We start from the raw sequence: 27,929 nt of genomic DNA on the forward strand, positions 1-27,929 counted from the left end.
TTGTAGGGAGCCAGCTCTCTACAGTTACTGGCTCCCACCTCCTCCACCCCGATGCCTCTGATACAGAGACGGGGGGAGGGGGGGGGCACGAAATGTAGCTGTGCAGGTTAACCGATGAGCCGAGGCTTATCTATTAACCGTATACACATTAACATCCCTAATTCAATCTCCTACAATTTCCCCCTACTTACTCTAACCTCAAGCCTAGTGTTTCTTTGTACTCCTGCATTAGGCTATTTTTATTCATCAGCTGACCTGTGTCTTGTACTCTAACTGGGCAGATGCTCTTTGGGGCAGAAACTATCTTTATGTTCTGTGTTTGTCTAGCCTGTAGCAAAATGGGGTCTTGATCCATGACTGGAGCTTTTAGTTTGAATTTTAGGCACTACAATAATGCAAAAATGAATGAGGGAAATAATTCATAAGCAACTGGGACAATTCATTTTCCTTTATGCTACTGAATACCCACAAAGCAAACCACAGACCCTGCCATCTACAAAGACATAAAGCAGGCCTGAAAAGCCAAGATAGGATCTCAAGCTTGAGTAACACATATAGCATCTGTATTGCAAAAAAAGCACCCAAATCATGGAAGCATGGGAGAGGAAAAGGAGAATATCAATCACTACGCTTATTTTTAAAAAATGAAGTTTTCATCTTAATGAAAAACATTTCCTTTACCGTGTGTGTGGAGGGCGGGGGTGCGCACGCATGTATATGTCTATCTGTCTCTCTCTCTCCATCCCAATGGAAGTAAAATTAACATGGATCTTTTTGTTCTGACTTTCCTTTCCAGGGCACCAATGTCAGCATTGGCCTAGGAATAGATCATTAGTTATCTGTTGCTGCAGAATCAACAGAGGAAGCATCTACTTTAAAAGAATTTATTTTTCTGGAAACTAGATTATTAAACTAGTTTCAAACTAGATTATTAAAAAGTGAAGGCAGTTCAAGTTTGAGAGGAAATAAGTTGGCATCAGAAAAGAGAGAAGCCACAAATGAAAACTTTTCTGAGGTTATTTATGCTGCTTCCATTTTTTCTTGTTATTCATATGAAAGACAGTGATTTGGACAGCTTTATATATTTTATTCCATCTGTACTAGTATGCCAGATAGGCTGGAATAGTTCTATTGTTTTATGTTAGTCCTGGCAGCCTCAATTCTGTCTGAAGTCAACCAATTTAGAAACAGGAAAAGTTCTTTAAAACACAACATATAATTAACTTCTGGAACTCATTGCCGCAGGATACTTTTGAGGGAAACAGATCACTATGACTAAAAAAACAGGAAGAGACACTCCTTAGAAAATCTATTTGCAGTTAAACTAGTGCAGGTAAAAGCTATCATGCCTCATGGCACATTAAAATCAGGAGGAAAAACCTTCCTTTTAGTATTAACAGAACAACTGGCTTGTGTGTAGGAAGCTTCCTCATATGGTATGTACCCACTGGAGACATGAATACTGGATGTTGAGCCTTATAAAAAAAGGCAAGCATACATGTGGTGACCCTATACTGTTGCACTAATAAAAGTAAACCAAGTGCCAGCTCTTGTCAAGTCTATAAACGTCAGCCGAACACTGATGAATTCACAGCTGGAAACTAGACTAGCTCACTAGTACACTGGTATTGTTCAAGACAGGTGTTAAACTGTTTAGACTCTATAAAATGCTTATAGGATGCTGAGGGTTTGCATTGTAAATCTCCATAATTGTGTACCTCAAACAAGAAAAGAAGTACTGAGTACAATGAAGTGCTCATCCAGGGCCTATTGAAAGTAAATGTAGTATTATGTAGCAAGGATAGACTTCACTGACTTCATTCCTATGTATGAACACATCCTCTATTACAGGGATTTTCAAACTCCGAGTCACAGCTTCTAAAGGGGTAAGCTGCTAGCAGGCTGCAAGATGCTTTGTTTACTCAAGTGTCTGCTGGCATGGCCATTTGCAGCTTCAGGTGCCGCGGTACACTGTTCCCAGACAATGGGAGCTGTGGGAAGTGGTGTGGACTGGGCCACCACTTCCTGCAGCTCTCATTGGCCATGAAAGGTGAATCACCGACATTGGGAGCTGCGAGCAGCCAAAGCATCTCACAGTTCCGAGGGTGCCAGACTAGAGAAGTTCAACCTGTACAACTCTGTCACTTTTTCAATCATGGACTGAAACTCAGTTGTGTATACAGTATGCGCTTTACTTTAACCTGTAAATGACTCATTTCTTTTACCCAGGCAATATATCCTTTGTTAGCCAAACTTATAATAAACTATGAGTACTGTCTTCCATGTGAGATCTAAGATACAAATTGACGTGGGATAAAGACTGGGGGCAGCCGGAGTAGTTTGTGATTTTTGGCATAAGTGATCATTTATCACTATCTGTGAATGCATAGTAAGACTAGTATAGTGATGTAGGAGTTCACATTTGTTATCAGGCTGGTGAAAACTAATTCTAGAACTGGCCCTACTTTTTGACAGTCTCCCGTGAAGTAAAGAATAGATTCTAACACTGTCTGTCATGTAACAGAACACATCAGTCCTGCAAAACAGATCTCAGAACAGTGCCAACACTGGCTCTACCAGGAGGAGGGAGGACTATATGGAAAAGTACCTATGTAAACCTAGGTAATTATAGGAGCAGATATACTGACAGTTAATACACACTTTCACAATGTAGTTATAATCCCAGTAATAATCCCATTTTAGTCAATTCACAATGCTCTTCAGGATTTGTGCATGTTACGTTGACAGAAGCCAGAATGCTAGGATAACTTAAGACAAGACATTTTTCTTGCAGTCATCTTGACAAAAATCATTTAAAAGGATACAAAAAATTGCAACAGGTGCATGAATAATCAGTAAGGAAAGGTTGGCTTGAGGACTAGAAGGCTTTAAAGGAGGCAGAGTTTGGGAACTTTGAGTAAAGACAAAAAACCCTGTAACTGTTAAAAAGACCCAAAAATGGGATATCTTGCATCCATTTTTTAAAGACAACTTGTAATCACAACATGTTCTTTCTTCAAATTAGTATTTTGACTCCCATAAAGCAGTCCTCGGACAAGAACCATTAATCACTGCTCTGCAAGCGCACAAGAGAGAGGGAGAGAAGGCGAAAGAAAAGAATTGTAGTCTCTCTCTTAAAATCAGGAGTCAGGGCTAAGCATATAGAGAATGTCCATTCATTTACTACTGATAACTTAATTGCTGCCATAAGTTTCCACATTCCCTTACGTGGGTTATTTCTAACATTTAAAGTGGTAACTGCTTTGCCGTGTTCAACGCAAGAAAACAGACAAGATTTCATGGCCAAACAATGCCCGTTTCAGAAGCTGTACTTTAAAATTGTACACTGAAATACTATAATTTACAATGGAATTATACAGGGTAGAAAACACCAAGCCACTGGAGGTACAAATAACTGTCAGACAACCAGAACATTCAAAATTATGGTTCCTACATTGGACCTCGGCACTTTGAGAAATGTACTGGACACCCCCTAATAAGAGACAAGTATGGAAGAGGAGGGAGAGTCCTCACTAACACACTATAGGAACTAAGGATGTAAATATTGATTAAACCAGTTAATCGGTTAAATAATTAATGTTGTACTGTTTAACCAGTTAACCATTGGTTGGTTGATTCAGGGCAGCCAAGGCAGGGGGTCTCACTAGGGCTGCAATCCCGCTGGGTCTGTGGGGCAGGCATAGCAGGCTGCAACTGGGGCCCCGCCTGCCTGCTGGGGCCAAGTTCCCACCTCCCTGCTGGGGCAGCTACATTTCAGCCGGGGTCCCCTCCAGCATGACCAGAGCCTGGGTCCCACTTCCCCACTGGGGCTGCTCCAATACAGCTGGAGTCCCACCTGCTCAACAGGGTGCTGTAGTTCAGCTAGGATCCCACCTGCCTACTACTCTGACATTGCTGGGGTCCCACTGGACGTCCCAACACAGCCAGGGCTGCTATGGCCTGCCATGGCTGGCAGTCCGATTAACAGGTTACTCTGTAAGCATTCCAATAAACCGAATGCTTACTGGGCAACCAGATAACCAGTTCATCTTTTAAGCCCCTACTAGGAACTATGCTTTGATGAGAGCCCATCCCTACCAGTTATATTTTTGACCCTATTCTGGCCTTCAAATCAATGTGAATCTTTTACTCTCTCAGTGACTATCACTGCTCCCAACACTGACATACTGTTCCGGGAGGTGGCTACTTTACCCAACCCCCTCCTCATTTCCTGCCTTCTGCTAGAGGATGTCTACCCTTTTACCAGCCTCATTTGTTATTTGTCCTTTTCCCCCATGGAATAGCTCTAGTGCTTGAATCAGCTGCTGCTATTTTTCCCAAGTTGCAGCACTGTGCAATTGTCAATTTTACTGCTGCTCACCCAGTCCTAAATAATTTCAGCGGAAATAAAAAAGGTCTTGTCACTTTCATTCTATTTCTGTTTGGGAAAGGTAACAGCAGCTGGGAAAGGGTTAGAATTCTTCATCTGCACTCTTGAAATCTGTACAATGTTGGGTCACATTCCATTTTAAAAATATAAGGGCCTTTTTGTAGGTTTATTTAAAGCTTAAATCCTGCAGACATTGATAATTTAGTAAATGCCACTGAGATTTTAATATTACTGTATAAAATAACATATACAAGATATGTGCCAAGTGGCAGAGTTATGATAGTATATTTACCAACCACTCCATTTGTTGACTGATCATTCCATTAATTCACAAGACATATCATACATGTGTCTCTCATCTGAGGAAGTGGGTTTTGCCCACGAAAGCTCATGATACTATTTTTTATTTATATATATATAATATATATAAAATAAAAAAAATAGTGAGAGAGAGAGACACACACACACACTAAGGATACGTCTACACAGCGGAGATATTTTGGGATACCGAGGTATCCCAAAATAACTACTCCATGTCTCGGCAATGTGCCTTTTATTTAAAAATATTTTTCAAAATAATGGATGCGCTATTTCACCATCCCTGTAAACCTCGGTGCATGAGGGTTAAGGGATGGCTCGAAATAGCATGTTATTTTGAAATTTGGCACTGTGTAGACAACACCAAATTTCAAAATAGACTCGAAATAAGTTGTGTCTTTTTTCGAGTTAGGGTGCTATGTAAATACACCCTAAGGTACTACAGGACTACTTGTGGGGTTTTTTTTAAGTTACAAAATAACATGACTACCCCTATGAAACTTTCATACATATGCAGGTGTGCATGCCAATGTTTTCTCTATTTTTTTCCATCCATGTATGGATTAAATTTTGTGATGTGCACTGAGGCACGTATGGATGTGCATCACCAGTAGAAACACGTTGTGAGTGTTTTGAGCACTCTGATAATCAGTGGGGAGGCATCTGAATCTCTCCTGGGTGGGTACCCAAGTACTCACCTTACAGGGAACACTATGCATTTATTTAATATAAGATAAGGACTGATATTACTAACCTAGATACCATCCTAACCTCTGTCATCAACTCACTATGTAACCTTAGACAAATTGCATAACCTCTATTCCAATAAAAAAACCCAGAATAGCTACTTTTTCTGTTTTCCTCTATAAATGTGGGAGGCTCAGCTCCTGACATCATCTGCTCTGACACCCATAACCATTGGTGACACACCTGTCACACAGTACAGCATGAGTTTATTGAAGTTCTACAAGTCATTATCAATCTACTGCTTTGTATTCAAGTTTATGATGTGGAGAGTCCCTGATCATTCGTGTGACAAGATACATCCTAGATCAGCATAAAGGGTTTAGGAAATCCATTGGGGGAAACTGCACAGTACTCGAATGTTAAGGTTCTCTTTTCTGGAGAAGTACAAAAACGACTTAGGGCAGCAAGCAGAAAAACTGCCTTCCAGATGATATCAGTATGTCCTATGTAGTTTACACCTTGAATATAACACTAGTTGTTTGTAGAACTGTTAGAACACATTAGCATTGTGCTGAATTTACTGGTCAATGTTTTACCATGCCACTTCTGACAATTAATAGGAAATCTCAGAGATTTTCCTGAGTTGCAGAGAACTGTACTTTGTCAGGGAGTTTAAACAGAGTAAAACAGCATTTGGAATTATACTCTGGCATTGAAATATTCCCTCAATTCAGTGTCTTAATAATGACAATTTCACCACTCCTGTCTGAGCATTTCACTTACATAAACTAAGACTATCTCAACTTGTACAGCAAATAAAATTCATATTAGTGCTGCCTTGCTGACTCTGAAGTAGTAACTTAGCTCTATCCCGAGAGCTATGCTGGTTTCAATAATGCTGCCATACCACACAAAGGAAGATCACTTTTATCACATGAAAAAACACAGTGAGGCAGGAAAGGAATTTTGTTTGCTTGTTTCTAGGAGGGTGATTTTTTTGTTGTTGTTGGGGTTTTTTTTTTTTAAACCAAACAATGGGAAATATAAAAATCTTAAAGGGATTGATTACGTAACAGTACCCTGAAACTAAAGAAACAGCGAGTTCCAGCAACAAGCAAGCACTGGTACACAGTGGATAGATAAATTTGCTCAGCAATGCAGCCCCATTGTTTTATGTTGTTGGTATTCTCTAAAGGGGCCGCCTCCTAGTTGCCAGGCATCTATTGCTGCAGATGCTTGGCAAATCACTCACTTCATTCTATTTAGTGTTTCAATTTATGGTTTTTAAATAAAATTAACCAATTTATTTCCCATTGGATTCTAAACAAAGGTCTAGTTCAGGCATCTTTCAGAAGCCAAGGGGACTATTTACAAAGATGCACAGAAAGGGAAGGTGACAATAATTAGTTATGAGACAGTTGATCATTGAGTGAAAGAGCTCTCTAAGGGTATGTCTACACTACAGCGCTATTTCGAAATAGTTAATTCAAAATAGCTTATTTCGAAATAACGCGTCTACATACAAAATGCATTTCAAAATAGCATTTTGCTATTTCGAAATAGTGCATCCACACTGAGTGGATGCTGAATCGCACTTAAGGCCGGCCGGAACCAGGTCCGGTAGGGCATCAGGTCAGGATTTACTTTGTGTGGCTGCTGGCTGAGGCCTGTGATTAAAGGGACCCCCCACAGACAGCCAGTTCTCAGGTTTCCCTGCCTGCTTGCCTACCTCGATGAGGGACAGCAAAGCATTTTGTCTCTGAGTGCTCTGGTTGCCCTCACTCAGTACACCACTGCACTCTGCAACATGGAGCCAGAGCTGCCCCTGGGCACTCTGGTGCTTCTCTTGGATGCACTGCTGCGAGCCTGGCTGCACTTTCTGCAGGCTGCCATCCGGGAGGTCCATCGGTGGGCTGTCAGTATCCAGGAGGCCCTGCGGGAGAGCTTCCACCCTGAGGAGCACTAACAGTCTCCCTGGTCTGCCCCACTGGGGGCTCGTGCTTCATTCCTCCCTCACGTCCTTCCACTAACCTCCCCGCCCCCGCCAGCTCCCCTTCCTGATGTAAAATAAAAATACACGTTTTTTCATAAACACAAACTGTCTTTATTTAACAAAACTGGGGGAGGGGGAATGAAACTCTGATGAGACTGGGGAAAGGAGGCAGGAGAGGGGAGGAGAGAGGGTGGGAGAGGAGAGGGGGAAACCTGGAAGAAGGGAGCTGGAAGGGGGAAGCAAGGTGAAGAAGGGAGGAGGGGAAGCTCAGGGTTGGGGGTCTCACCAGACCAACTTGATTTTCATGCAAACCTACTCCTGGGTTCGCATGTGGCCTTTGGTGGCCAGGCTGGCAGCTATCCTGCCCTAGACATTCGCGTTCCTCCATCTAGGGCAGAGATCATGGATGTTGGGGGCATTCCCCCTAAACCTGAATAAGGTCCATGATCTCCGCCGTGGACCAGGAAGGTGCCCGCCTTCTCTGGGCCCAGGCAGGCTCCTGGGAGCTGACAGACTACTCCTGGGGAGCAGTGGAGGGCTGGCTGCCAGTGACTTGCTGGCTCATGTTTTGGGGCCACTGGGTCAGGAGCACTGACTGCTGGCTCTGGGCTGGCAGGCTTGGAGCCAGCACAGGCACTGTAGCCACAGCCTACCCTTTTAAGGGCTTCGGGAAGGGCGGGGGGAGGAGGAGTGTTCTTGGTTGAGGCTGGAGTGGCCACCCTGGGAAGGCTGGCGGCCCCCTATTTCAAAATAAATGTCTACCCAGTACTTATTTCAAAATAGCTATTTTGAATTTGGCGTTATTCCTTGTAGAATGAGGTTTACCAAATTCGAAATAAGCGCTCCGCTATTTCGAAATAGCGGTTTGGCTGTATAGATGCTAGTAAAGTTATTTCAAAATAAGGGCTGTTATTTGAAAATAACTTTGCTGTGTAGAAATACCCTAATTGGAGAAGTGCATTATTTTAAATGTTCCACATCAATACATCTGTGCCACTTACATACCAGTGATTTAGCTAAGAAGGACATTCAAGGTCAGGCAGCCCCATATTTTTTTTTACTTCCTCCTGTCCAGCTAATCCTTTTATTTCCAAAAATCCCTGTTATTCTGCATTTTTACCCTCTCTTGGTACAGTGCCAAGTTCCAATTCTAGCACCAATGCCACTTTGCTCTGATATCCAGCTCCATATTCACCAATATCATTACATATTTACCAAAATTCTCAGTAATTGCATAGCTGTTTAATGAATTTCCCTCTCCCCTCATTGTAAGTTCATCACTCACTCTAGGGCTCAGTCTGCCAGAAGCAAAACAGGCAACATGTCTAATTCATCTGCATTTGGCTGAACAGGCTGCATTTTTCCTCTTGTGCTCTGCATTCCGTCTGTTCCTTGCAGTGCTTAGAGCACACACAAACTCGTAAGAGCAGCTGGGAGCTATCATGCTCTTAAACTGATCACAGATTTGCACCCTCATTTTGGAGGGACCACGTCCTATCTATTGATCCTTGATCAGAAAGAGGGGCATGTGGTCTTTGGGTTGTGGGGAAGGAGAAAATAATATAGTGGAAAATAAGTAGAGAAAGCCAGACAGCTCTCACCTTCCCCCTCCACAAAAAAGAGAGTAAATAATAAGTCAAAGAATGAATGAGGATAAATGGAAATTATATATGGAAGAGCTTCCCCCTCCCTCTCCTCACACACACACTCAGCCCACCACTTTACTCTCTAGCTTTAGCTCCATGTGGTCAGCACCAGTTTTAGTCTGGGAGCAGAAAGAAGGGATGATCTTATTCCTAATACTCACCACCAATGTAAATAATGTCACCTTTGAATCAGACCACAATAATTTATACAGGTTGATCCAGGAAGGAAAACACTTCAGTGTCAAAGCACTGGAACTGAACAACAATCTCATAAATTACTGTCACCTATGAACGTATATTTCCCAACACCTATAAGTGGTTACATTGGTGCTTCATCCCTTAAAAATAAACATGCTTCCTGAACCCTGCATCAACTGAGCTACCTAAGTTTCTTTCCCTCACTGCTGTTAAGAGTTTCTTTGGAAGAGAAAAACAGTATTCAAGTGCTACAGAAAACTATCAGCTAATAAAAAGCAAATTCCTGCCAAATACTCTTCTTCATGGAGGAGACTGTCACACAATGAGTTCTTCTTACAGACTCGACCTTGTTCTCACAATCTAAACATTTTGCTGGAGTAAGGCAAAATCCAGGGAAAGAATACTTGGCACTTGGGTAGCACTTCATTGGAGGATCTCAAACCAGATTACAAAGAGGGACAGAAATTATCCCCATTTTACCTTTGGGGAAACAGAGGCACAGAGAAATCAAGTGGTATCTAAGATCACACAGTAGGTCAGCGGCATAGACACAAATATGATCCAGGAGCCATCAATTCTCAATTCTCCACTCTGTTATTCATGCTGCATAGCTAAAAATAGTCTGTCTACCTACTCTATCAGATGGCCCTCATGCATAATAAGATTATTCAGCATGCTGTGGAACTACTCATTTCGAATCTGCCACCTAACTGAGCTGTAGAAATGAAGATTTAATTTAATGCCTCTATCCCATATGATTGTAAAGGAACTTTCCAAACATGAACCAAATATAAACTGATACAGGTCACTCTAAGTTTGCAGACAGCCTATAACAAAAGCACTTGGAAATGTGAATCATGGCCATTCACATCAATGGGGCACTAAAAGGGACACTGAATTTATGTCCCATTTTGGTCTCAAAACTGGGCCTGCTATTATTACAAGTGATTGATCAGGTTACATCTATACTACAGTCTTCTGCCAGCATAACTATGTTAATCAAAGATGTAAAGAGGTATGAGCCTTGACTAACCCAGCTATGTCAACAGAAGTGCCTAGTTAGATGCAGCTATACAAATAAAGCTGCGCTTTTACAATTATAGCTAAGGCTCTACAATCACGGGATGATTGTTAAATAACTGTGGCTGAATTGTAGACAAGAATTTTCAAAGTTTATGAATTTTGATAATTTGGAAAAATCAGAGAAGACCTATTTAAGAAAAATATGCTGGAACAATATAAAAAAAAATCTACAGCATACTAAACATCTGAGAAAGGGTAAAATAGAAATAGTTTAACAGCCAAATAACTAACCAGAGTTTCTGAAATGACTGAACTTTACAGGACTAAGGCAATAAAAGGGAGAGGACATGGGGAGGCAGTCCCACATTCTTAAAGGAGGCAGCTGCAATAATCAGGTTCACTGTTCTTTACTGGAGCCAGGGTTTGCTCATAGGAAGATGAGCAACAACCAGACATAACAGTTACCTTTGTACCATGACAAACCCAGAGATTATGCATCCAGAAGCATATCTGGAAAGCAGTTAGTCTGGGACATTACACAGCACATCTACACTAATGTCTCCCTCCCATTTAACTATTGAACTTCCCGATTAGTTCTGTTAGTCATTGCTGTTGCCTTGGGAATCCAGCAGAGAATAGTTTAAATCAGGCACTCTCAAACTGTACTGCACCATGACCCCCTTCTGACAACAAAAATTACTACACGACCCTTGGGTGGTGAGATTTGGGCTTTGGCCCCCAGGCATGGGTACTGGAATTAAGAGTGCTGCCCTGGATTTAAGTGGTTTCCATTATATACAGGGCCTACAGTTTGGTTTATTGGCTCTCTGCATCACTCAATCAATACACAATCTGTCCCAGCACCTTTGGTCCTAGGTCTCAGCAAGTTTAATGCCAGCTCTGGCAACCCATTAAAATGGGGTCATAATCCATTATTAGAGAACCACTGGTTTAAAAGGTGGCTCTCACACAGGCATGACTTCATCTTCAAAGTGTATACTGCCTCACCTACTGATTTAAAGTTTTCCATCTTTTAGCACTATAGGCCATATGGAAAATTTCTGGACTATTCTAATGAAATATATGCATTTACTCACCCACTTTGTATGACGACCTCCTAGGGATTGAAGGGTTAATTGCTCTCTTTGGGGAAGGACTGGGTGAGATGGTAGGCATGTCTGAGCTGTTATGAACTACCAAAAACTACACATGGACAGAACTGCCTTTGAGGCTATATCTACACTGCCTCTTTTGCGGGCAGAGTATGCAAATGAAGCACTCATTAGCAACTTCTTGCACTTCATTTGCATAATTTCTGCCCAAGGCTTTTTGCGCAAGAGGTTTTTGCACAAAAACAAACAAACAGTGTAGAAGGGTCCATTGTGCTAAAAAAAAATCTTTTGCGCAAGATCCTTATGCCTCAAAAAAGAGGTATAAGGCTTTTGCACAAAAGGTTTTTTTTGTGCAAAACGGACCTGTCTACACTGCTTGTTTTTGCACAAAAACCTCTTGCGCAAAAAGCCTCAAGCAGAGATTATGCAAATGAAGCACGAGAAGTTGCTAATAAGCACTTCATTTGCATACTCTCTGCCAGCAAAAGAGGCAGTATAGACATAGCCTAAGACAATGACAAACCATTAACTTCCAACACCTGTCAATCAAGGGAAGATGAAGCTATGGAAGTATCATGATGGCAAATGGTAACACATGGGGATAAGAACTGGGATGACCAGGGCAGAGCGAAAAAAGATAAAACCTGAGGGGCTCTGGACCAGAGGAGTACATTACAACCACCACCAAGGATCCTCATCCAAGTTTTGGTTTTCTGGTCTAAGCAAAAGTCCTTAAATACTGAATTCCAGTTAATTAGCAAATGCAGATTTTATTTTGAAAAGAATGTCCTATTTTGCAGCAAAATAATTGCTAGCTGCATACATTCCCAAGGGGATAAAGTCTTCAACAGTTCAGTTTATTTTAGTTTAAATTATTTATTTCTCACTGTTGCTCTTCCAGTCAAATGCCAAAGACAGTGATCTTGTCTCGGAGTACTGGAGCTTAGGTTGCCACCCATCCAGGTTTCATCTGGCCAGTCTAGTTTTTAGCATCTACGTCCAAGTCCCCTTTACAGGCTGCCATGTGCCCAGGTTTTGACCTTGTCGAAAAAGAGGACTTGCAAATCCTAAATGGCACCCAATCCAAAAGTCTGGTTATCATGGGGCAGGAATGTGCAATGGGATGGAGCCTGGGGGAAGATGTAAAGCCGAAGTGAGGACTCAGAAGTCTTATTACTAGCAATTAGAAAGTGTCAACCTTCTAGGGGCTGAAGGGGCCCCCGTTGCAAATTGCAGAGGTCTAAGGCCCTGAACTTAAAGAGATATCCTCCTAGGGAGACCATCTAAGGCTTCTCTATACTGCCAATTAAATGACAAAATTTCTGTCATTTAAAGTGCTTAAAAACACTTCCCCAAAAGACAGAAGTTTTGCCATGGCAAATAGCAATATAAACAGCATGTTGTTGGCAGGTGTACTCTGCTGTCGACAATGCGAACCCCGCTCATACGGGGTGGAAGTATCTTGTTGGCACTGCCGCATTTACACTACCCAACTTTTAGCAACACAGCTGTATCACTAAAAGCTTTGTAGGGTAGACACAACCTTTATGCCAGAGGCTAAACATGCCCTTGTGACTGTGACAGCCTCTACTTCCTGGTTTGATGCATGGGCTGCTTGGTGCTTACCTGATCTGTAAAAGGGAACCACCACCTGCTTTCTCTACCCTTCATCTTGTCTATTTACTTTGTAAGTTCTTCAGAGCCAGGATGGTTGCTTACTGTGTGTTTGTACAGCATCTAGCAGAATGAGGCTCTGAGTCTGGCTGGGGCCTCTAGGCACCTGCAACCCTGTAGATTCTCTATCATTTTTTTTCCTTAAATACACATTGGGTAAGAAACCCGGTGAAAGACGTTCTGCCACGCATCAACAATAGACCTTCCCCACACATCCCATTGACTCTAGCAGTCCTTCTCTGCCTGGCCACTCCTGCACTCCTCGATCATGTTACACTTTTCCCTAGTAGTGACATCAAACATTTTATAAGCAATAAAACACACCTGTCTTAAGTAGTTTCTATAGGGAGGCAAACTTACCCTCCCTTACTGGTGAGACTCCAGCACTCCCTACTTCTGGAAACTCCACTTACCCCTTTCCTTGTCCCACACTGCTGTACATCAGAGGATAGCAAATCTAGCACAAGTATTACTTGAAACAGACTCGAGTAACCTCCCCAATTCCACCATCTCTTTAAGTTCTGTTACAAGAGAATTTAACTTCTCAGCAAGAAGATCAGTGAAAACATTCAGCCCTTTGGCTGCAAAAAGCAAAAGTCTTAGCCAAACACCTGTCTCCATTGCTCACTGTACACCAATCCCATGAAGATCCCCATCTCAGCAATTGGACAGAAAAGAATTCTCACCTCCTCTGCTTCCCTTCCACCCTCTGCACTCACAAGACCATAGACTGCAACAGTCAGGAGCAAATCCCTGACACAATAAGCACAGGCTGCTCCACACTCAAAACTTACATCACTTTCACTAATCTGTTTTTAAATTTATTAGAATTTTACCAATTGATTTTCCTAGTTCACTGACCAGATGAAAGGGATGGGAAAATTCACTACAGTATGCAAAGCAAGCAGATACCTCACAAAACCAGGGCTCGACAAATTATACAATCTCCTCTCCCATGGCAAGTAGATTGTAACCTGGAAGAGCCGGGATCCGGCGATCTGCGCACACACAGAACGATCTACGCATGCACAGATCGCCGGACAGCGTGGCTGGCGAGCAGGGCTCGCCACGGTTCGGCAAGCCCTGCACAAAACCATACATTTTCAGATGATTTCAAAGGGAAAGAGATGTCTTCGTGGCTGCACAAGTACACAACTTCCTATATGAAGATCTGCTCCACACTAGACTGTTTTATAAAGTCTCCAGTCATTACAGTACCTCCACTGAGGATACAAAAGGTGGAGGTATTACTGTAGATATGTGGTCTCCAACCTTTTTACACCCAAGATCACTTTTTAAATGTCAGGGCAAGCCAAGATCTACCCCATCCCTTTCCCAAGACCTCTCCCCTTCCTTGAGGCCCCACCCCCTCCATTCCCCTCCTCTACATCATTTGCTGTCCCCAGCCCTTACTCACTGTCACTGGGTTGAGACAGGAGGTGCTGGCTCTGGGGTGGGAATGAAGGATCTGGGTGTTGGAAGGGATGAGAAGTGCAAGCCCTAGGAGGGAATTTGGATGCAGGAGGAGGTTGAGAAGGGAATGCTGGCTCGGGGAGATGGCTCCAGGCTCAAGAGTGTTGGAGTCAGGTAGAGGGTTGGGGTGCTGAGCAAGCTGCAGACTTGTGGATATGGGGGTTCAGGAGTTTGGGTTGGGGCATATGAGGGGCTCAGGGTAGGGGGGTTTGGTGTATGATGGGCTCAGGTTTCCAGTATGTGGGTGGTGCAGGAGTGTTGTGGCCCAAGACTGGGGATGTGGAGAGCATAGGGAAGGGGGTTCAGGTATATGATGGGCTCAGGGCTAGGGGGTGTGGAAGAGTGCAGGGGTGTTATGATGCTGCAGCCAGATGGGGGCTTGGCCCCACATGGAGGCTTGCAGTCCAGGTTTTATTTTTAAATAAAATATTATGTCCAACGCAAAATGCTTCAACATTGTTTTTATTTATGGGAGGGGCAAGGAACATTGTTTGAGTCAGGGGTACAGATGAAATAATATCAGTTAATCGACTATAAGCAAAAGCTTATAGGTTAATGCTATAGACTACATGCATTTCTTCCCCCCCTCGCCCCCCCAGCCCTTGCCAGTGAATTTTTTAGCAGGCTGGCCAGCAGCCCAGCTCAGTCCTGGCTTGCACTGGGTCCTGGACCTACCACCCTGTGGCTCTGCATTTAAAGCGTATTAGGAGCCAGGTGGGTAGGTAACCTGGCTCAGTTCTGGTTCATGCCGGGTCCAGGAGCTCAGACCCCTCCCCCCTGGTTGGGGGACTATAGACTATTCAACTAACCAATAAAAATTCATGACGTTAATTGACTATTCAATTAACTGATATTTAACATCTCTAGTCAAGGGGCCACTGACTCAAAGAAAAATCAGTCAGAGACCACACAAGTGACATGAAAAAAAACAATCCTTCCAAAAAAACCCAATCCCCACTGATGTGGCCCCAACTGAGACACCTCACTCCCTTGGCACCCCAACCCCATGGTGGAGGGGAGGGTATGTAGGACTGAGGTTCAAGGACTCAGGCCAGATTAACTCTTCTGGGGTTCCAGGGTTAGTGGATTTTGTGCCCCCCCAGGTCTTGGGGTGGGGCCAAAAATGAGGGATCCAGTGTGTGGGATAGGGCTGCCGGTGAGTGGGATTGGGATGGGGGTGCAGAATCTGGGTAGGAAGTAGGGTGCGGAAGCAAGCTGGGGGTAGGTGTCTAGCCAGGAGGGAGGGGGCAGGAACAAAGTGCTGATGAGTGTCTGGCCAGGAGAGACGGGGCAAGAAAAGGGTGCTGGTGGGTGTCTGTCCAGAGACAGCTTGGCCAGTAGCTGAGTGTCTCCAGGGATGAGTATCTCTTGAGAAGGATCTGCAGGCAGTGCTGGTAGAAGCACACATGCAGCTCCTTTAAGAAATCCAGCTGCCATCTTAACACCACCACCCTGCTGACCCTGCCTCTCTGGTGCACAGGGGAAGGCAGGCGAGACACGAAAGCGCATGTGTTGCTGTGGGGAGGGGAAGAGCTGTGCATGCGCACTTCCTGAGAAGCCAGATCAGACACTAAGCCGCGGGACTTCCCCCACTACCACCACTGCTGAAAGCGGGCTTTGGCTCCAAGTCTGCAAGGGGCAGGCGGCTATAAGCATGCCAGTGTGGGCTCCTTGTTGGGGGGAGCAAGGGGAGGCTGGGAACACTGTGTAGAGATCAACTGGCAGTGCCTCCGCAATTGACCAGTCAATCGCGATAAACTGGCTGGTGATTACTGCTGTAGATAGAAATCAGGTAGGCATTGTCATTTTTACCCTTCTGACAAATGGTCTAGAGCTGAATAGTTAGACGTGGTGATAAAAATGCTGGTGCCGTTTGTTTTCATGCTTCAGTGGGAAATTTCTCTCAGACAGACAAGGAAGCACAAGAAAACTATGAGACAATACTGATCAACATGTCAGGAAGCAGGATCAGAATCATGGCAAAGAGACTTTTTGTTCTTCTCTAAATCCCTTCTCAAAAGTGAATGTTTTTGTGGATGTTTATGGAGGAACTCCTGCCAAGCATGAGGGGATGGCATTATGGGCCAATTGTAGGAAGGTATCAGATCTTGGCAATATATGAGAACTAATAGACAAGGTTTGGAAAGGCAGTGAAAATTAAGAACATAATGGCCATAGTAGGTCAGACCAATGGTCCATCTAGCTCAGTATCCTAAGCAACACAGCTAGGAGCCAGGGGAGTAGAATGGGGCTGAGTCGCTCCACTTCCCCACACCGTCTTTCATGAGTGCAGGGGAGGCCCCAAACACCTGCAGCAGGCCCTCTGCTCATCCCCTGGGCCACGACACTGGGAGAAGAGGGTTTGGAGGAAGGAGTGGCACTGCCCCCTATATTCATTGGCAGAAGGAAACAAAGCAATGAAGCTGGAAGTCAGGGTAGCACATCAAGATGGGGCCTGGTTTCTCTGCTTCCCATCATTGCCGGTGAATGCAGAGGGAAGGGGGAGGCACCCCAACTGCTGGCACTTGACTCTCAGTAGGCCATCCTCAGCCCCGTGAGGTGCCCAAAGGAGCCAGGATGGATGTTGAACTGACCTTCCCCCCGCCCCATATCACCCCTCAAGCCATTCATGGACCCATCATCCATGAGCTTATGTAATTCTTATTTGAATGCAGTTTAGGGTGACTAGATATTCCAATTTAGTAGGGACAGTCCTGATATCTGGGCTTTGCCTTATACAGGTATCCATTATGCTCCATCTCGTGACCCAATTTTTCACAATTGCTATCTGGTCATCCTAACACAGTTATACCTTTGGCTTTTACAACATCCCAAGGCAATAAGTTCCACAGGCTGACTATGCACAGTGTGAAAAATACTTCCTTTTATTTGTTTTAACCTATCTATTTCACTGGGTGACATCTGGTTCTTATACTACACAAAGAGGTAAACCACACTTCCTTTATCACTTTCTTCATACCATTCTACCATACCCCCTTCCACTATCATATCCACTTTCTGCTCTCGAACATCCCTCTTTAGTCATCTCTTTTCAAAGCTAAACACTCCTAGTCTTTTAAATCTCTCCTCATATGGAAACTGTTCTGCCTCCCTAAATCGTTTTTGTCGTCCTTCTGTGTAGTTTACCAATTCTAATATATCTTTTTTGAGATGGGGAGACCAAAACAATACACAGTAGTCAAGAGATGGGAGTCCCATGGATTTAAACAGGGGCATTATGACATCTACTGCCTTATCTATCCCTTTTCTGATTATTCCCACATTGGTAGCTTTTTTTTTTTTAATTGATGCTGCACATTGAGCAAATGTTTTCAGAGAACCATGCACAAGACTCCAAGATATCTTTCCTGAGCAGAAACAGCTAATTTAGGCCCCATCATTTTTCTGGGGCATAGATGTGATTATGTTTTCCAATGTGCAGTATTTCACATTTATCAATATGAACTTTCATCTGCCATTTTCTTTACTGGTCACCCAGTTTAGTGAAATCTCTTTGTACCTCTTCATGATCAGTTTTGGTCTTAACTATCTTAAATTTGTAGATGATACAAAATTACTCAAGACAACTAGCTTATGTTTGATGTAATAGAGAAGAACTTAAAAAATAATGAATAGTCTAGCAGCACCTTAAAGAATAACAAAACATGTAGATGGTATAATGAGCTTTTGTGGGCACAACCCACTTCAGATGACATGTATATTAAAAGTCCAGATCCAAGAATAAATAAGGGAAGGTGGGAGAGAGGGGAAAAGAAAAAAATAGCAAATTAGATTGTTCAAGCTTGTTCAAGTTACAAGAGGCTTGAACAATCTAATTCACAATTTTTTTTCTATTTTTTTCTTTTCTCCCGTCCTTCTCCCCACCTCCCTCTCCTCCATCCTTCCTTTATTTATTTTTGGATCTGGACTTTTAATACGTCAGTCATCTGAAGAAGTGGACTGTGCCCACGAAAGCTCATGATACCATCTGCATGTTTTGTTAGTCTTTAAGATGCTGTTAGACTATTCATTGTTTTTTTAAGTTTTTCCAGTTACAGACTAACTCGGCTACCCCTCTGAAGCAACAGAGAAGAGGAGTCAGTGGAGGGATGCAAAGAAAGGAAACATTCTTCCTCCTTAAATGAAAGCTTACATTCTTTCCACTTCAACAGAAATGGATTGCAGTCGCCCAAGAAAATCCTCTTCCTTGTAGACTTGGGTAAGTAGTTTGCTAAGCTATGTCCACCCTGGTAAAAGGTGGACTCATAATGGCAGCTGCAGAAGCTCCACTGTAAAAACATGTTTTGACCACTATGTTATGTGGATATGACAGCTCCAGCTTGTTCTATGTCATAGCTGCCATTGCTGGTACAATCAATGGGTGTGCATTACTGGTCAGTTACACACACCCAATAAACAACATCCTATAACTATCAAAATGTGAGGCTTTCCTAGCCATCTACCAAGGATCTAGTCCTCACCATTTATGTAGCTCTAGATACAGCTATAGACAGCTCCAGCTACTGGACTGAAGGACAGCACAAGTACAGACAAGTGAGAGAGTAACACTAACCTGATTAGCTAAGTTAGTGTGTGACTAACATAACAAGCTAGAAAAATACTTTAAAATCCAGCAAGAAGTCAAGAACACCCAACACAAATATTCTCTGGCCAAATCTGTCATAAACAGATAGGAAACTCTCTAAACAGAAAATCTAACATCTGCTCTGTATTAATTACTATTTGTTTTACAACAACTCAAACCTTCTTACAAGTAACAATATTCTAGTATTCATCAAAAGGGACTTGCATAATAGCTAAAATTTCTCCAGTGCTACATATTTATAAAACTCTTAAAGTTGGGAGGGGGGAGAAATATTAAGACAAGCACATTTAAGAGGAATGTTTGAAACCCACACAAGGCAGGGAAGTTTAGGATGAAATGTCATCCTGACCTCATCCATTTGTGCCTAGGTTTGCACCAAATATATATAATCACATAGGGTTCACAAAGGCAACAAACACAGGCATTACTTATAAACAGAATCTGTATTCACATTTATTCTAAGTTAGAGTCAAATTTTATTACATTTGAAATCCAAATTATAAACTGAGTGATATTGCACATACATAATGTAACTGCTTATTAGTGTCTTATGGAGTAGCTGTGTTAGTCTGTATCTGCAAAAACAACCACAGGGCTCCTTATTCTATTTGCTTGTTAGAGGGCACTTTGAACTTTTTTAATTCAATTTTAATTCTAAAATTGTTGTTTTTAAACTACAAGTCTATTTGTTTATTTCAACTATAATAATCTAGAGAACCAATTGACATAATTGTTTGTTTCTTGAAGATAAGTGCTTTAAAAAGCTGCAGTTCTGAAAACATTAGTTAAAATATATTTTAAGTGTCTAGTTTGTGACTACTGTGTGAAATCTTCACTTGGAGTTGAAGATGAATGTGTAGTGAATTTTGAAGGGCTAGATTAAAGTCACACTGTCAATTCCAATTTGACTCCAAGTGCAGCTTTTGTGCAAAAAAGTTTTTGCAAAACATAAAGGCCAACAGATATAGTCCCATATCTAAAAAAATGTGTTCCTCTGGAAAGTTATTTTTGAACACATACACATGTCCTTGCAGGATTTGCAATCCAAACACAACACTGGATGGTGTTAGCGAAAACAGTGATATTGGCTTCATTGATTTTCATTCTTAAAAATGAGAGAAATCATGAATTAACAGCATCATTAGTGAAAAATAAATTGGATTTTTAAATTTCTTTCAACGTTAATTATGTAATGTGTTCTTGTAATACAGGCAGTCCCCGGGTTACGTACAAGATAGGGACTGTAGGTTTGTTCTTAAGTTGAATCTGTAAGTAAGTCGGAACTGGCGTCCAGATTCAGACACTGCTGAAACTGACCGCCAGTTCTGACACATACAGAATCAACTTAAGAACCCCAGGCGTCCCCAAGTCAGCTGCTGCTGAAACTGATCAGCAGCTGATTCCAGGAAGCCCCGCTGGTCAGTTTCAGCAGAAGCTGACTTGGGACGCCTGGGGCAGAGCAGCTGGGGTGCTGCTGGGTTGCTCCAGTAGCGCCGGTGCTACTGGACCAACCCAGCAGCACCCCATCTGCTCTGCCCCAGGCGTCCTGATTCAGCCGCTGCTGAAACTGACCAGCAGCGGCTGAATCAGGACCTGGGGCAGAGCAGCTGGGGTGCTGCCGGGTTGGTCCAGTAGTGCCCAGAGCGGCGCTGCAGGACCAATCGGCAGCGCCCCAGCTGCTCTGCCCCAGAGTCCAAAACAAAAGCCTGGTCTGCTGGGGGGGGGGGGGGGAACACACTAGCTGCGCCCCCCCCCCCCCAGCAGACCAGGGACACGGGGAGCAGAGCCGCAGCGGCAGCGGGGAGCCGCGCCTCTGAGGCTTTGCTCTGGCAAAGCCTCAGAGGCACGGGACCCCGCCGCTGCTGCGGCTTCAGTCCCGGTGCCTGTGGTCTGCTGGGGACGGTCCCCAGCAGACTACAGGCACCCAGACTGAAGCGGCAGCAGCGGCGGTTCCCCGCGCCTCTGAGGCTTTGCTCTGGCAAAGCCTCAGAGGCGCGGGACCCCCCCGCGGCTGCGGCTTCAGTCTGGGTGCCTGTAGTCTGCTGGGGACCGTCCCCAGCAGACCACAGGCACCGGGACTGAAGCCGCAGCAGCGGCGGGGGGGTCCCGCGCCTCTGAGGCTTTGCCAGAGCAAAGCCTCAGAGGCGCGGGGAACCGCCGCTGCTGCCGCTTCAGTCTGGGTGCCTGTGGTCTGCTGGGGACGGTCCCTAGCAGACCACAGGCACCCAGACTGAAGCGGCAGCAGCGGCGATTCCCCGCGCTTCTGAGGCTTTGCTCTGGCAAAAGCCTCAGAAGCGCGGGAACCCGCCCGGTGCCCCTGGTCTGCTGGAGACGGTCTCCAGCAGACCAGGGGCACCGGAGCAGCTTACGAACGGGGTTTTCTCGCCCCGACTTCCGGGGCGAGAAAGCCCCGTTCGTAAGTGCAGATCCAACGTAAGTCAGATCCGCGTAAGTCGGGGACTGCCTGTATGTAAAAAAGCTGTTTGCCCAATACAATTTTTTAACCTGAATGTTCCTTTTTACAGTTTCCATTTTCAATTACTAAACAAACTAAGAGTTAATATTTATGGACAACCTTAACTGAGAACTTCCAAACTTCTGCATATCTAATGGTCTCTCCTCTATTTTTATAAATGTGAAATAATGTAAAAGCCTAAACATAAGATTGTATATAGTGAAATGTATATCTACCCAAGATACACAAAGCTGGAAATCTCGAAATCTCGGACAACCCACCATCTCAAGCATTGGCACTCTTATAGCAGGATTATTGGATTATATTGACTCTCTCCTCAGAGCCTATGACACCAGTACTCCCAGCTATCTTTGACACCACTGACTTCCTGAGGAAACTATAGAACATCAGGAATCTTCCTTAAAACACCATCCTGGCCACCATTTCACACAAAGATGGATTATGGCTGTCAGGAACACTATCCCTGATGATACCACTGCACACCTGGTTAGAGCTCTGTGAATGTCCTCACCCACAACTATTTCCGGTTTGGAGACAATTTATATCTTCAAGTCAGCAGCACAGCTATGGGCACCCACATGGCACCACAATATGCCAACGTCTTTATGGCTGACCTCAAACAACATTTCCTCAGCTCTCACTACCTAGCACCCTTACTCTACTTACGCTACATTGATGACATTTTCATCATATGGACCCACGGGAAGGAGATCCTTGAAGAATTCCACAGGGATTTCGACAACTTCCACCCGACCATCAACCTTAGCCTGGACCAGTCCACACAAGAGATCCACTTCCTTGACACTACAGTACAATTACATGACGGGCACATTTCCACCATCCTATTCCAGAAACCTACCGACCATTACACCTACCTACATGTCTCGAGCTTCATTCCAAGACACATTTCCCAATCAATTGTTTATAGTCAGGTCCTAAAATGCAGCCAGATTTGCTCCAATCCCATAGACAAAAACACCTACAGGATTTATATAAAGCATTCTTATAAGTAAAATACCCATCCAGAGAAGTGAAAAAACAGATTGACAGAGCCAGACAAGTACCCAGACATCAGCTACTTCAAGATAAGCCCTACAAAGAAAACAGCTGGACACCTCTTATCTACATCCCCCAACTTAAACCCCTCAAACTCATTATCAACAATTTACAACCTATCTTGGAAAATGACCTCTCCCTCTCACAAGCCTAAGGGGGCAGACCAATCTTTGCCCACAGACAAGCACCTAACCTCAAACAAATTATTTCCAATAACGAGGCAGCACACTTCCATCATACTTATCCAGGAACCCACCCCTGCAGTCAACCCTGATGCCAACTCTGTCCACACATCTATACAGGCGATATCATCATAGGACCTAACCATGCAAACCACCACATTAGAGGCTTGTACAGCTGCACATCCACTAATGTGATCTATGCCATCCAGTGCCAGCAATGCCCCTCTGCCATGTATATTGGCCAAACTGGACAGTCTCTATAAGAAAGAATTAATGGACACAAATCAGATATCTGAAAAGGCAACACACAAAACCTGGTGGGGATCATTTTAACTTGCCTGGGCATTCAATGAATCTCAAAGTCACCATATTATTTCAAACCAATTTCAAAAGGCAGCTCGACAGGGAAACTACGGGACTTAATTTTCATTTACAAGTGATTCCTACAACAGAAGTCTAAATGAAGACATTGGCTAGATGGCCCACCACATTCCACATCTTAATGATATAAAAAAAACCCAAACAACGGGTACTTAAAGTGGGCACTAAAGTATTCTTATTAGCTTCATTTAGCATGGACACTCTAAATGACAATTTCTTTTCCTCTTCTTTTTCCTCCTCTTCCCTCCTCCTTCCCCCCCCCCCATCATCCTGTCTCTGTGCTATTTATTTGAAAACTGGATCAACCCCTTAAAATCCATTCATCTAAAGAAGTGGGGGTTTTGCCCATGAAAGCTCATGATATCATCTACATTTTTGTTCATCTGGTAAGATGCTGCAAAGCTATGTGTTGTTTAAGTTTTTCCAGTTACACACTAATACGACTACCCCCCTGGAACACAGTGAAATCTATAATTGAAGAATAGGGTTTTCAGCCAGATATTTAATTTATTTTTTGTGTTATCAAAGTAAATGATGCTTCTTAAAATGATAGTCTGAGCTAGCAGAAGAGATCATAAGAGCTGCCTTTGTTATCACCTGTGTTCCCTTTGGGCCGCTATAAGGGACTATCAACCCATAATGCCAACATCAAGCAGGTCTCTGGATGAGATAAGAGATATCTTTTTCAATGCTACAGAGTGAAACTGACACAATAGAAATACATTAATATACCTTATTGTTGCTAAAAAAGTTACATGCGCAGAAAAAGATTTTCAAACACTTATTTGTTTAAAAAAATAATATTGCAACTAATTTCCTGCACCAACAGCCCCAAAAAAATTCCAACTTCTAACCGGAGAAAATGTAATATTAGAAACGGAGTTTTATACCCTGAAGCAACTTTACAGCAGCATAAAAGATGCTGCTGAAGTATTTATTTGCTGTAGATTAGAAAGTAATGTCTATATAAACCTATATTTGTGATAAGGGACCGAAGATGGTGGTGCATACCAGAGAAGGAGGCATCTACCCAAGAATCCATATATGCACCACAAAAGGTAAACCAGTCTATTAATACAAGAAGTGCCCTATGATCTATGGTGTCTGTCCAGCAGGAGGACATCTGGATAGTCCTAAGGGAATACTGCACACAGCTGGAATGCCTTTGTCCACTAACAAAATAATGCTCTTCAGATACTCCTCCGACAATGAATTGGCAGAGCTAAATAGCATCTCCATCCCAACTCCTTCTCCAGGGTTAACCTGTAGCCACCAAATTTGTACCCATGTAAGGACAAATGTATTCATGATCTCCTTCAGCATTTCCCTCCCTCCCAAATGACACATGACAAGGTGGAGGAGCTGCCCCATTTGCCTCAAGGGGTACAGTGTGAACAAATCTGCACCAGCTTGCAAGTCAAGAAGATTCCTTCCTCCACATCTATTGGAAGGGCTCCAAGAAAGCACTGTCTGACCATTAAAACGTTAGGGCCTCCTCTGAGGTGAGTAACCAGGTGAAGGAGTCACTGGTAGGTACAACCACTCCACGCATCAGGAAGTAGCCTCAGGAGTGCCTCAGTTCCAGGTTACTGAGGGACACAAGCAACAAGCTGCCCAGAACCCACAGCATCAACTGGGAACGCATTTCCCCCTCCCCGCACGCCAGTCTCCCAGTGGCCTGCCCCCGGGGCCATTCCCCATTATGGTTCCATTCAGCCCCCCACCCTTACAGGCACATACTTGCCCCCAAGCCGGAGGGAGGATGGATGGGGGGGGGGGGGGGAGCGGACCCGCGTCAACCGGACGGGCTGGGAGCAGGCGCTGCTGGAAGCTCCCCAGGCACCTTCCAGCCCAGATCCTCCCCCCGCCAAGGCACCGGGCCAGGGCAGGTCCTTGTTTCCCGGCCGCTCCTCACACCGCGAACCGTTCCGAGCGGAGCCTTCTCCACGGGCGGGCGCAGCGGCTGCTGCTGCATTGACGCCGGCGGCCAACGCGCCCCTGCGGCTGGTGCCCGCTCCGCAGCCCGGCACGTGCCAACGCACTGCGGGAGCGCGGCGCCTGGCCGGGAGGGGGGCAGCGCTCTGGCCCGGGGGCGGGGAAAAAACTCCCGCCGCCGCCTCCGACCCGCCGGGGCAGCGAGACCCCCGCAGCTTCTACCTGCCCGCCCGCCCGCCCGCAGCTTCTACGAGAGCGGGCGCCCGCCCGGACCGCGGCCCCTGGGGGGGGGGGGGAGCAGGAGGCGGGAGCCCGCCCGGCTCGGGGCAGCGGGAGGCGCCCGCTGGGACACTGCAGCCCGGGGCAGCCGATTCCGTGGCCGGGCGGGCGGATCCGCGGGAAGCGGCCGCACTTGCCTCATTGCCGCTGCTGCGCCCGGGCTCCCGGCGCTAAGCCATGTGCGGCGGCTCCATCTCCCGGCCCCGCTGCTTCTCCTCAGGGCGGGCTCTGCGCTCCGGCCACGGGGAGCGGCGCCGACCCCTTGGCAGCGCCTGGTCCCCGGGCGGGGGCAGCTCCTCCTCTCCGCCCTAGCCGGAGCCACCCGGGTTCTTCTGCCCAGGGCGAGGGGTCGGGCATCAGCTCCTCCGGCTACCGCACCACTGGAAGTGACGGGCAGGGGAACGCAAGATACCCTCTCCCGCCGCCCCCCCGTGGGGAGGAGTAGTGGTACGCTCCGAAGTCGGTTACAAATCTCCTTAGCAGCGATTGGCTGCGATGCGGAGGGGGCGGGCCCGGCTGTCCAATGGGTCAGAAGGAAGCAAGATCAAACCCTTGCAGCAGGCCAATGCGGTAGAGATTTAAAGGGCCAGTGCGCGTGGTTGGACTAAAACGAAGTTAGAGGAGACACAGGTGACAGGAGTCCCGGTGTCTGGAAACGTCACAACGGGGCACTAGCAGCGGCACGGGGTAGCCCTGCTCGCACAGCCTGCAACTTTTAAAGGCTTGGGGTGGCACCTCCCCCCCCCCCCCAACAGGCACCATCACACACCGCTCAGGGCTGTTCTCTAGCCCTCCGTGACACCCCGGGGGCAGGTTCAGCCTCAAGAGACTTAAACACCCAGAGCCCACCCAACCCTGGCAGCACACAAGCTAGGGGGGAAGGGTGACTAAGGAAGGCGTTAGTCATAGTAGGAGCAGCAGCCTGGACTGTCCCACACCTCTCTGAGGACATTCAGCGTTTTTCTGAGCTTTGGGCAAGTCACACACTTGCTGCTCTCAGTTCTTCCCTCTGTCAAAAGGGGAATAATCTTACCTACCTCCTAGGCCTGTTGAGAAGGTTGCCAAATTTTTTGTAACGCACAAGCCGTTAGGATATAAAAAACAGTCTGAGAATTGTAAATATTATGCTGCAGGTTAGGTGGAAGCTGATCGAAATTGGTGGGCATAACCACCACCTTCCTCTAGTTAGGATAAATATAAAAATCAATTTATCTCCTCAATGGAAAAGATTGTTTCAGTTACAGGAGCCACAAGCCACTACCCAAAACACTGGCCACATATAAAAAGGTCAACTATATGGTCTGAGGGGTTTTCCTGGTGTTGCTGCCAAGACAGAAGGAGCAGAAACTCTGTAGAAGCCAATAGAAAAGACAACAAGGAAGACACATCTAGAGTAGAATTTCTACTGTGACCTTGAGAAAAAGTGAAGAAGCACTGGATGAAAAGAGCCTTGGGACTGTAAGCAAAGAATACCTTCTGCTATTTCATTCCTACAGTGTTCAGACCAAAAGGACTTTGAACATTCTTTGTAAATAAACAGGACTGGATCACAGAAATACCTCAATCCATCATGAATTTCTTCTAATGTAAACACCCTGCCCTAACCTGAGTTTGCCTAGCTGTTCAAGATAAAAGAGTTAATAATATCATTACTGAAATGGGAGGATAATTATAAAATCCTATTATTTACATAAGCATAATGAGAGCTTTAGCAGCAATGAGGTATTTTAAATTTAATGATTTAGCCTTTGCACCATAAGTGACCCCTGCAATTCAACCACTTTTATTCCCAAACCCCTAAAATGTCAAAAATCTAACCCTAGCAGAGTTTTGACCCCAAAAAGGGAAATTTGCCAGAGATTCACTTAAGTCCACTACAGACTAGTCAAGTGCTATTGAGTTTACATGAAAGATGCTCAGATACTAGTAGCCGTATAAAACAGAGATAGATGATCAATAGATGCTATTCAGAATAGGTAGACAAAATGAACTACAAAGACTACACTGCATGTCAGAGATTAACAATCATATTTCAAACAGTATATGAAAATGGGGGGAAGGGAGAGGGGCAATTTCCAATTTTCTAGCTACATCCCTGTATGTCAGCAGTAGGAGGGAGCTCTTCAGCTGATCCCGACTTGGCTCAATCCACCCTATTTAGTGACAAAGCTTGTGAGCATAGAAATTAGATTCACTGATTGGAATCTTTTAGGAGCAGCAGCATGCTGACTCAGCTTATATATTTAGACAAATGTGTCAAAAATGACTGACCTGGTTTCTGCTATAGCAAAGGGGGCAAGCTATGCCCCCCTCACTGACTTTTCATACATCTTTGTGTCTTCCAGTTTTGTCCATCACCCATCCCTATACTTTGCAGGATATATCACACAACATTCTACATGCTAGCACAGCTTTGTCCCATTCCAGATTATTTCTGAAATGACACATCTGCTGTTCTTACCTGATCTAAAATGGGAATAGATGCATAAGCAAAGACACT

At 44.7% G+C, this 27,929-nt stretch overlaps 1 protein-coding gene across 28 annotated transcripts in view; it reads right to left on the reverse strand.

The window, feature by feature from the left end:
- MICAL3 (microtubule associated monooxygenase, calponin and LIM domain containing 3) overlaps positions 1-25,903 on the reverse strand; it is a 234,511-nt gene extending 208,608 nt beyond the window's left edge. For 9 of the 28 annotated variants that reach the window (XR_016346908.1, XM_089769384.1, XM_089769375.1 and 6 more), the window contains exon 1: positions 25,567-25,900. The gene's annotated coding sequence lies outside the window, so the exon portion shown is untranslated. Of the gene's footprint in view, positions 1-24,955; positions 25,344-25,566 lie in introns of those variants that run through there. The other 19 variants (XM_089769386.1, XM_089769361.1, XM_075896964.2 and 16 more) reach the window with 11 other exon arrangements.
- Between the last annotated feature and the right edge of the window lie 2,026 nt (positions 25,904-27,929).

Source organism: Pelodiscus sinensis, chromosome 1, assembly GCF_052426305.1.
Source record: "Pelodiscus sinensis isolate ZL-2025 chromosome 1, ASM5242630v1, whole genome shotgun sequence".
In the NCBI taxonomy this organism is placed as follows: domain Eukaryota; kingdom Metazoa; phylum Chordata; order Testudines; family Trionychidae; genus Pelodiscus; species Pelodiscus sinensis.